Source organism: Manis javanica, chromosome 13, assembly GCF_040802235.1.
Source record: "Manis javanica isolate MJ-LG chromosome 13, MJ_LKY, whole genome shotgun sequence".
In the NCBI taxonomy this organism is placed as follows: Eukaryota; Metazoa; Chordata; class Mammalia; order Pholidota; family Manidae; genus Manis; species Manis javanica.
Window position 1 is genome coordinate 78975606 of NC_133168.1, and position 10963 is coordinate 78986568.

Below are 10963 nucleotides of genomic sequence, written 5' to 3' on the forward strand. Positions count from 1 at the left end.
GTAGAATTGATCTATAATATTACAATGGTTCAGGTGTACAACACAGTGATTCCACAATTATATACAAAATGCTCAACACAGTAAGTGTAATTACCCTCTATCACTACACAAAGCTATTACAATATTATTGACTACATTCCCTATGCTGTATTTTTATTCCTGGGATTAATTTATTCTATAATTGTAAGTTAAATTCTGGAAACATAATGCCAACTTACTTGCAAAGTAACCTTGACTCAGAGCAAATCATGATGGAAAAAAATTATGTTTTCCTTTTGACCAGCTTTAAATTCTCAGTGGTGGTGCGCGGCCAGCCCTGCTACCAAATCTGCCCTGCTTACCCGGCACTGTCAGCCTGACCCCTGAGACACTCTCTGGAAGCTGGGTTTTGGTCTCCAATCCAAGGCCAGTTATATTCTGGCTCACCCTGGAGTTCTGTTTGTAGCCACAGCTCTTCCTATGGCCTGAGGTGCTGGGCGGATTCAGTCCTTGTGTGTCCACTGGGGACATGGCCGGGGCTGCCGCTCCACTCCTTGGTCCCTCTGGGCTTCCTGTGTGAACTCCTGGCGCTCCTCAGACTTCCTTCCCCAGACATGACTCGCTCATTCCCAGAAGCTGTGCTTGCTGTGTGCTGGACATGCCCTGGACTGCCGAGGGGCTGGCAATCAAGCTGTGGGCAGCCAGGGCCCTTGAACTCCCAGCCCTCACATGTTGGGGGGTGGAGGGGCAGATTAACGGGTGTTTATGCGGTGACAGCCACAGGGACGGGCAGACCAGATGGAGGGGAGGGTTTCAGTGCTGGCCTCTAGGCTGAAACCCGTGGGGTGCGCAGCCAATGGGGCGGATCTGCCAGCAGAGGGGATGGTACTGCAGTAGGGAAAGGGCACATGGCTCACGGCAGCAGGTCAGAGCAGCTCAGCATGCTGGCTGGGGGGCAGGGGAAGGCGTGGAGAGGTCAGGGTGAGACTGGAGGAAACCAGGGCTGGTCAGCCTGGGCTTCACGACATTTGGGAGGTGGGGGCAGGGTGTCAAGAGCATATCCCTGGTACCTGCCACCTCCATCTCTGGCCCTATTATATGCCTGTGGTAACTCATAGGCAGACTTTTCTATGTAGATAGAATTATTCTATTTTTTTTTTCTGCTATCCACCTTTTTAATTGAATAAAAAACTTGGCCATATTTTAACATGATCAGATAAAGATCTACCTCTTTCTCCGCGATGGCTGTGAGGATATTCCGCAGTGTGGAAGTCTCATGATTTATCTGGTAGCCAGCCCCTCTGTGCCAACGCAAGCTGTTTCTAGTTTTTGGCTATTCTGAACAAACTACACCAAACTATTTGCATACTTATTTTTTAACACATGTGCATATATCCAGAGGAGAAATTTGTAGAATTTCTTATATCTATCTTATAGAACCAGAACCCTAATCCTTAACCAACGGCCGGCCAAGAGGTCACACTGGCTACATCCAGTAGCTCCTGGCCCCAGACCCAAGAAATGATCATTATCATTTTAATCTTGTGTTCAGTTGGGTGAAAGGAGCACCCAGTTGTTTACTTTGCCTTTTTTTAATAACAAGTGAGACTGAACATCGTTTCCTGTGCTTCTAAGTCATTACACATCTTTTCCTATAAATTTGCTTTTTATGTCATTCGTCTGTTATTTAAGTTTTTCTTATTAATTACTAAGTGCTCATTCAGGGTCAGAAACCAGCACATGGAGGACACTGTGGTCAGGCCACAAATAGCCACGCAGGACATGTTAGGCAGGGTCCTACTACTGGCAGGGCTTGGACACAGTCTGACCCATAGAGTTGGAGTGGGGTGGCTGGCCAGGGGCTGCAGGGAGACAGAAGGGGAGTTGCTAATTGACAGGCATGAAGCTTCAGTTCAGCAAGATGAGCCGGCCTGGAGCTCGGGCACCACCTAGCACAGGCAGCCATCCCCTATTCCGATGAAAAAGGTGTTGAGTGGCTAGGCCTCCTGTCAGCTCTTCCTACAAAACAAAATAACATAAAACAAAAACAAAATAAAGTAGGCCTTCCTTTGTTTTATGCTCTATTTGGCTGTACTCCCATCTTGAATGTATTAAAACATGCAATGGCATATATCCCTATTATGCTTAGGGAAGCAATATCAAACGTTTCTTTAAAAATCACCTTTTCCTTCTGATAAGGAACCAGATCAAGCTGTTGCCAAATGCGTGGAAAGCCCAGGACACTTCCTGGGGCCCTGGCTCTGGGCTGGCCCTTCAGACACGTCCCTGCTGGACTCAGGAAGGGGCTGGGGTGGCACTGCTGGGCTGGGGCCACTGGGCTCAGGGCAGCATTCTGGCGGCTGGGGACTACGGCACCGCATCTGCACGATTCTTCTCGAAAAATAACAGATGATGCTCGCTAAGCCAGCACACTTAGGGGTTCTCAGCACTTCCAGTCTCTATGTCACTTACTTTAGTATAATTTATTGTGTTGTTTAAAAAAGCCAGCTGGTATTTTCACTGGTAATGTTTGAATTTGTGCATTGATACAGTAGGACACCAGCAGATCTATGGAGAGAGAGATGGAGCATTCATGCTGGAGCCCATCTCTTAGGCCAAGGCTGAGGTGTTACTGCAGCCAAGGTGTAAAGCGTGTTACCACGGCAGACAGAGGCCCCAGCGGCTGGGTCTCTGCAGCACGGCCAGGTGTTTGTCTTCTAAACTATTGGCACGAAGCCAGCCCTTTAATACTTTAATTGGTGGATAACAAGCCATATTTGAAGATCTCCGTTGTCCTAGGGGAGGCTGTTTTCACTCCTGTTGGACAGAATATCTTTAAGGACTCAGCTTGTGACTGGAATTCAGCTCTTCCTGCGTGCGCACCTTGTGCATCAGTTAAAGTTCGGCTTGCTTCCGAGGACTGCAAACCGCAGGGTGACCATGGCTTAACCCCAGAGTGTTCACCGCCGTTGTCTGAGAGGGTGCCTCTCAGGTTGTTAGCTCCCTGCTTGGCAGGGATTCGGGCTCCTTCTGCCTCCCCGTCTGCATCCTGCAGCTCACCAGGCCTGCACTGGCTTCCAGAGCCATCCAGACACACTCTAGACAGCAAGGGAATGGCCCGCCAGGAGGCTGCTTGCCATGTCATCTCTGTGCCTTCAGCAGTGCCCCATGGATATAACGAATACTACACACTGCTTCCTAGATTCACTGGACAGGACCTAGTTCCATGCCAACTCCTAAAAGCCAGGGACACTTGGGAATACAGTCTTATTTCAGGAGGCTAAGTGACAGCTAAAAATTAAGTGTTCTTTTCATGCAGAAGGAGAGAAAAAATATTGGATGACAATTAGCAGTCTCTCAGCAGGGGTTTGGGGAGAACCGTGGTCCTGGACGTCACCTTTCCACAATTTCTAGAGACTATGGGAGAACAAGTTTGGCCCCACCCAGAAGAGGACCCAGCAGGGCCCGCTCCCAGAGATGGCCTCCAGGAATGGGTTATTTCAGGGTGGTTTCTACCGACCCAGTGCATGAATCTGGACTTCTCCCCCCCGCCTCCCAGCTGTGCCTCTTCAAGACGTGTGCTAGACGAACACAGAGAACCATGTGGATCTGGGACCTTGCTTTCCAGAGCTGCGGGCCGGGGGCCGGAGTGGTAGAAACCCAGCTTCGGGTGATGTGGGATTCCTTGACGAAGGGGCCCGCACAGTGTGTCCCGAGCAACGCCACTTCCCCAATGTCCCCAAGCCAGGTCGTGCTCCCCTCTCTCCTACCGACCCCCACAGGTGAGCCCTGAACTGAGATACACAGTGGGATTTGATAGGAAACTGCAGGAAGTGCTTTACTGAGTGGGGTCTCCAAAGCCTGGCTTGCTTGCCTTCACTGCTCTCCTTAGAATCAGCATGGAGGGTCCCTGAGTCCAAGGAGCTGTGTCTACTGTCTTTCATGGTTTATTTCTTCTTGGTGTTCTTATTGGGTTCCACTGGGAAAGACCCTCCCATCAAACAGATCCCCCTGTCAGTATACTCTCCAGATGGTGTCTTCCGGGGGGCCAGCCACGGCCTCCATGCCTGATATCGGGTTTGGGTCATGACTGGCCAATTACCATTCCTCATACCTGACTTGGCAGCGTTCATTACTATCCCTCAGGCTGTAGCAAAATTTTCAATAAGGCGAAATCATGACTCATGCAAACTTCAATGGATGCATGTCAAACTCATTAATCAATGAGGAAGCCAGAAAGAAGAAGTGGTTAAGACTGGTTTCAAGGGTAACTCGAAGACAGAATGCATATGTATTTATGGCGTGTACCCTCGTGTACCATGGATACACACATAAATATCAAGGATGTTGAAATGAATTTGTTAATAGTTGCAACATCAGTTACTACCAGTAGAAAAATATATTTGAGGTTTTCTTTTCTACAGGAAATCAATTGCCTCTCTGTCAAACAAAATTTATTTTGCATTACTACGGACAAAAATAATTTTCACTAATGTCAATTTTCAGTAAGTTTATTTATTATCCCTACAGAGTTGTGACATAGTGTAGTGAGTAGAAAATTGATCAAAGATGCACAACCCCTGTTGAATTATCGCTGGAGGGGTTAGTGACAGTCCTGGTATCACATAAGAAGGAACCCAACCATCTCTGTGTTTCGTCTCTTAAGTCTGGGCAATTTTTCCTGAGAGCAGCTACCTAGCCAAGTGATTTATATACATTATTTCGTGATTTCCCATGACAAGCCTGTGAAGTAGAGATGTTTTCCCCATGTAGCTGATGAAGCAATACAAATTCAGCTAACTTACGCAATCCACCCAAGGTCACGAAACCAGCAGACGGCAGAGCCGTGGTTTGGAGCCAGGCCAGCCGGACAGACCCAGCCCTTCAGCTCCACCCCCGGGATGCCCTGCCTATGGTTTCCTGCTCATCAGTAGGACGGGGGTGGCTGTTGTACACACAGAGTCAATATATATAAATAACATATACGCTATAAGAAAATAAATAATAATAACTAATATATAAAGTCCCAGTGCATTGAAGACTTCCAGTAAATGGCAGAGACTTTACTATGGCCGCAGTGAGCAGTGCACCCCTGTGGATGCCTTTGGCAGCTACTCACCTGTTTTATGACTGTGCTGTGCCTCCTCTCCTCCTCCTGGGGATACCCGATGTTCCTCTGGAACTTGTTATCCTGCGTGTCCACTGCCCCATTCCCAGCCAGCTGGACGCAAACACTATGAGCATGTTTCCTCTTTCAACCTGGCCACCAGGTGATCACAAAGTCTACAGAATCTAACTTCTTAATAACTCTGAACTCTGATCCCCTCTCCACACCTAGTGTTTACTAAGTAAGGTCAGGGACCCTCACCTTTCGCTACGCACAAGCCCCATCTCTAGCCACAGCCACCCGTCTAAGATGGAAGTTTGATCATGTTCCATAAAAACTTTATAGCTCCTCTATTCATTTATTTAGTTTTGATGAACATGTGTGATGCCTCGATGTGGTGCCCAGAGGCCCACAGAGTCCTGCCCCTCTTCCAACCAGACCTCCCGTTTCTGTTCCTTTTCTTGGAGAGAGCCTGGGGCCCCTTGGCACCTGTGCCCATGCTGGTGCCTGCTGGAATGCCTGCCTGCCTCTCCACCGGCCTCACTTCATCTCTTCTGAAGGATTCCGCCAAAATGTCACTTTGCTCAGAAATCTTCCCTTGAGGCCTTTCACCCTGGTGCTTCACCCCCGTTTCCGTAGCACCCCCTGGATGCCTGGCCCAGCACTTCCCAGCATTCACCATCTTCTGTTCCACCGAATGCCCGCAAGGGGCTGGCATCTCCGGGTCTTCATGTGGCAAGACAGTGCTTCGAAGGAGTGGCCTCCAATGGCTGCTGAAGAAATATGTGGCCACGGGGTCTGAGAAGTATGGAGGGAATCAATCCTAATAGGTACAAACCGAGTCTGAGCTCAGCTGGGCCGATCATACACCACGGGTGAACAGGTATCTCCAACACCTTGCCATGGTTTTCTCTGACTTTCACACCTACAAGATCCTCTCAGATGATGACTTAGAAGCAAAACAGAGCAAAGCCACTGTGGAGCTGGTGAAGGGCAGGAAGGCCAAGGTGAGAGGGCAGGCGTTTGACTCATTTCAAAGTTTTAAAAATATAAGTCAGGACTTAGCTTGAAGCAGGAAATGAGCAGGGTCTGAACTGGGCTGTGTAAGGCTCCACCTTCCCATGTGCGGTGGATTTGATATTGAAGCCAGGACACAGACGGCCATCTCCAAGAAAGCTCGTTTCCTTCCATCCTTCTGGGATTTCAAACTATACTTTTAGCTCACCACCCAGGGTTGTTGGTGAATGCTGCAGAAATCCCACTTGGGCAAAGCCTCTTTGAAAGACTGATTTGGAAAACCTGCCGGGCCGGCTTCTGGGGTGCGGAAGCTCTGGTCAGGACCAGGGCACCCTCTGTCTCTGCCTCCCTCTCTATCTCTCTCTGTCTTTCTCCCCATCTCTCCCTCCCTCTCTGTCTCTCTTTCCTTCTCATCTAGAGTCACAGATATGGGGTCATTTGGTCCTGGGCAGGACACAGGCCCCAGCCCGGCAGCCAGCAGAGACGCACCAGGAGAGGGCAGAGAGGAAGAGGCGCAGGAACCGGACTCACTTCCAGGAATTGCAAGGCTGTCCTGCTGAGCTCTTGGTTTCAGGGGGGGTTTCAAAGAAAAGCAACAAGCACAGCCTCATGTGGAAGGAGGTCTCACATTTCGTACCTCTTTTCCTTCTTTCAAAGTACATTTTGTGACACAGGCCTTTTGTACTGGTTGGAAGATCAATTAGATACTGGATTCACAAGGGGTCTCTGGAGAAATATGGGTCTGGCCTGCCTGGAGATAGACCCCTTCCCGTGGCTGAGGGGCCCTGAGTCCTGTCATGGGAGCACACTGCATGGCTAAAAAACATCCCTTAACTTTTCCCTGCTTGATCTGCCTTCTGTTAGTCTAACTTGCAGGGCCGCAGAGGGAGCATCTTGGAAGGAGAACGCCTCCCCTCCCCTCTGGTCCCGGGAGCTGGGAGCATGTCAGAGGACATGTCTCTTCTTTAGGTGCCTTAGAATCGGAAGGGACCCCAGAGGAGCCTCAGCTCACCTAGGAGGGCCCCACCTGGACTCACAAACAAGAAACACCAAGTGGCAATAGAGCAGCAGGGAATTTACAAAACCGGAACAAACCGGCACAGACAAAAGAATAGTTACATTGTTTTGCAACGTTTGCTCAGTCGCGCCAGGTGACTCTAAAGTGGGTGGTCCCCTTGCAAGGTTGAAAAGAGGCAGTCATCTGACTCGTGTCTCTCCCCCAGGGGAAGTTTGGGTCCCGTCCCTCCCCTTTCCAGGAGGTGTAGGAGAGGCCGGGTCTCTAACCCCCATCCGGAACTTCCAGACAGACAGGACCCCCATTCACCTGACATTCCTGCACAGGGTAAGATTTCTTCAGTAGCAGAAAGAAAAGGTTTCCTTTGAGTCTTGCATAAGTTCTCATCTTAGCTTTTTAGGAAAAATTCTTATCTCCCCTGCAATTGATAATATTCTTAAAGTCTTCTAATCTCAACATGCCCAGAACCCATCCATGTACTTCCTTGTATTCCCCTGATCCCAGAGATTATTGTGCAGATTCACATCAAAGGAAGGTCTCCTAAAGATATCAGGCCTGCGGGTGGAGCCGCACCAGGTGGAGCAGTGGCCCTGGGCACGGTGGGCTGGGTGTGTGCCAGCGCCCCATGGGCCTTAGTGGAGGGGAAGGCCTTCTTGAGGAGCCGGTTTGCACACTCACGTGACTCACACTGACCCTGAGTGTTTGGGACAGGAGGACACGGAAATGGACAATCTGAGCATGTTTACAGACATTTCAGTAACTCCCCACCAGGCACAGGGTGCCTAAAAGAGCCAGACCTGGGATCCTTGCCTCAGTGTGCCCGCAGGAACCCCAAAGATGCCGTGGGGGAACAGAGGGATTTGGAGGTGAAGGCAGCTTTTGAGAAAAGTCAAACACAAGGAGAGCTCTCTGCCCCCGACCTCTGCCGGGAAGGGCAGGTTGCCTAATCCTGAGACAACCGGAGGGGACCAGGGAGTCTGCACCACAGACCTCGCTGCGCCAGCCTTACCTCCGCCAGCTCCCCAAAGCGTTCCTTCCATTTGTTGTGCCCCGAGCAGCCCCAAGTCCCTCCTTTGTCTCATCACTTGTTCTTTTGCTGAGGTGCTGCAGAGGCCCACGCGCTAAGTGCCCGAGCTCCGTTTGGATCCCCCTGCCTCGCCCCCCATGTGCCTTCCGTCCTCCAGTTGACCTGCCCTTTGTCAGGCTGACCTGCAGACCCCAGCCGGAAGCCTGGAAGGGCAGGCAATCTGGGGCCCTCTTGAGGGCGAGTGGCCCCTGGGGGAACCCCTGGGAGTGGGGAGTGGCTCCGGGATCGGGAACACCTTCATCTGGGGCTCTCAGGCTTGTGTGTGGATCTGCATTCTTGGGGCAACTTTGAGAATCGCCTGGAAGGTGGAAGGACGTGGCGAGAGACAGACAGACAGCCCACAGAGCCCAGCGCCCCTCAAGCAGGGAGCGGCCTCCAGAGCGACCATCCTTCCCTGGGTTGACGGCTGCCCTGGGTCGGGGAGGCAGTGGCAGGATGGCAGGCTGACAAGGGAGCCCTGAAGACCAGGGGTTTTACCAAGACGGCCGGGCCACATGGCATGAGGTGAGCAGCCATTGAGCATCCCCGGCGAAGCCTCTGAGCAAAGCAGCCGCACCTCAGCGCCAGGGAGGCCTTGTGCTGCGCATCCTGGGCCCCCAGTGGCTGGGAGGCGGGGAGCTGACCCATCGGGGGAGCTTGCTGGGGCCCCAGGAGCCGAGCTGGGAGCACTGGCTGTGTGTGAGGGAGGTGCTCGCCTCTAGAAGCTGAAGGCTGCGTCCCGATGGAGGCGGCAAGGCGGCCTCACCAGGTCAGCCCTACAGCCAGCACCAGCCTGAGGGAGGCTGGTGAGTGGGCCGGCTCTCACTGTGCCCCGCTGTGGGGGACATGGTCACCACGCCGCAGGTGTGGTTGCTCTTGTCTGGGGCCGAGGAGCCAGACACCTCGGCCAGAGGGCGGGCCTGGCGTCGCCTGCGGCCCGGCAAGGAGCCCTTCCCAGGACTGATGCAGATGGCGGAGAGCGGCCTGTGCGGCGAGCATCAGCCGAATCCCAAGGCAGCTTCTCCCAGGGGGTCGCTTCCCTGCGTGGACCTGCAGTCACCGCATGAGTGGGAGGCCGCCCGGGGTTGTGGGAGTGTGGGCAGCCCCTGAGATCACTGTGGCGGCATCTGTGCACCAGATCGCCATGTCCTTTGGCCGGGAGGGCAGGGCCGGGCAGCGGAGGGCTGAGCTCTTCCTGTTAGTGCGGGGCAGCACCTCCCACCTGAAGGAGCAAGTCCGTGCCTTTTAAAATGTCTGCGCAGCAAAACTGTCTGTCATGCATTGCACCCCAAAGGTTACTGGCTAAACCTTGATCATTCCAGTTGCCAGAACCAGGAGCAGGGATCAGAGCCCCGGGCCCAGTGGGCCTGGAGGAAGCGCCCCGTGTGGTACCTACTGTTTCCCCTCCTGCGAGCGGGCCGGCTGCCCCAGAGAGCAGGTGGGCCACACCTGGAGTTGGAGGCAAGGGTCTGGGTGGCTGCCTCAAAGGGCTGGCAGGGCCAGGAGGATGATCCCGAACCCTTGACAGCACTGACTGTGGGGCGAAAGGAGAGGACATGTATGCTCACACATGCATGCACACACACATGTACGGCTGCCCTTTGTAAACTGTCAAGCATCCTCTCACGGGCCGGCTCAGCCTTTCTCAGCCCCAGTTCTGTGGGGGGGGCCCACGCCCATGGTCTCCTGCACCTTCTCTGCCGACCACTGGCCCTGACTTCCCTGCACCCCTAGCTGGCTGCCTTGCAGGGAGCCAGCTTCTCCTCCCGGGGCTGCTGTGTTCAAGGAGCGCATCACCCTGCTTCTAGTCTGCAAGAGCCTCCCCATCACCTGGGACGTGCATCAGGCGGGGCATCCGAGGCCTGCATGGTATGGTGTCCAGCCCACTGCTCCCTCGTTTGGACATCAGGCAGACGTCCCTCCCCACTCGCTGGCCTGAGCCAGTGCCCTGGAGGGCTGGTTAAGACACAAGGCTGGGCCCCGCCCTGGAGTTTTGATTCCTCTGTTACCAGTCAAATGACTCCCAGGTGACACATGCCGCTGGTCATGGCAACACCCTCGGAGCCTGTCTCACAGTTCTTGCTCAGCAGGCATCCCCTCGAGCGGCATCCCCCAGCTGGAACACCTGTCCTGTCCTGGAGGCCTTCCCCAGCCTGCTGTGACAACAGGCTCAGCCCTGGAGCAGGAGAAACCCATCGTTTCAGCCTCTGGAGGCCGGAGCACAAGGAGCCTGGGCTCCCAGTAAAGCCTGGGGGACAGCCTGCCTGCGCCTTTCCCTTAGCTTCTGGCGTCTGCTACGACCCTTGGCTCATGGACACGTCCCCCCAGGCTCTGCTGTGAACCTCACGCGACCCTGTTCCCCGTGTGTCTCTGTCCTCTTCTTACAAGGACTCCAGCTACGTTAGATCTGCGGTGCACCTGACCTCATCTTAACTGGACGAGAGACGCAAAGGTCACATCCACAAGCAGTGGGAGTGAGGACCTCCAGTTTCCAGGGGGATGGTTCTCCCCCAACCCTTCCTCCCATGAAGTCCTCTCCGATCTGCACCTGGAATGAGCTCCTTCCCTCTGAGCCCCGTAGCCCTGCAGACGCACTTAGTCACAGGGCAGGTGCGCTGCGGTTGCTCAGGCCCCGCATTGGACTGTGAGCCCGTGGAGGACACGATTATGTCCTGCCCACCTTTGGAGGCCTCATGGCCTGTGCCCTGCACCCCTGCTCACACATGAGGCTGCACATCCTGGCAGATGGCACCCAGGACTGTGACACCTGGCGCGGAGA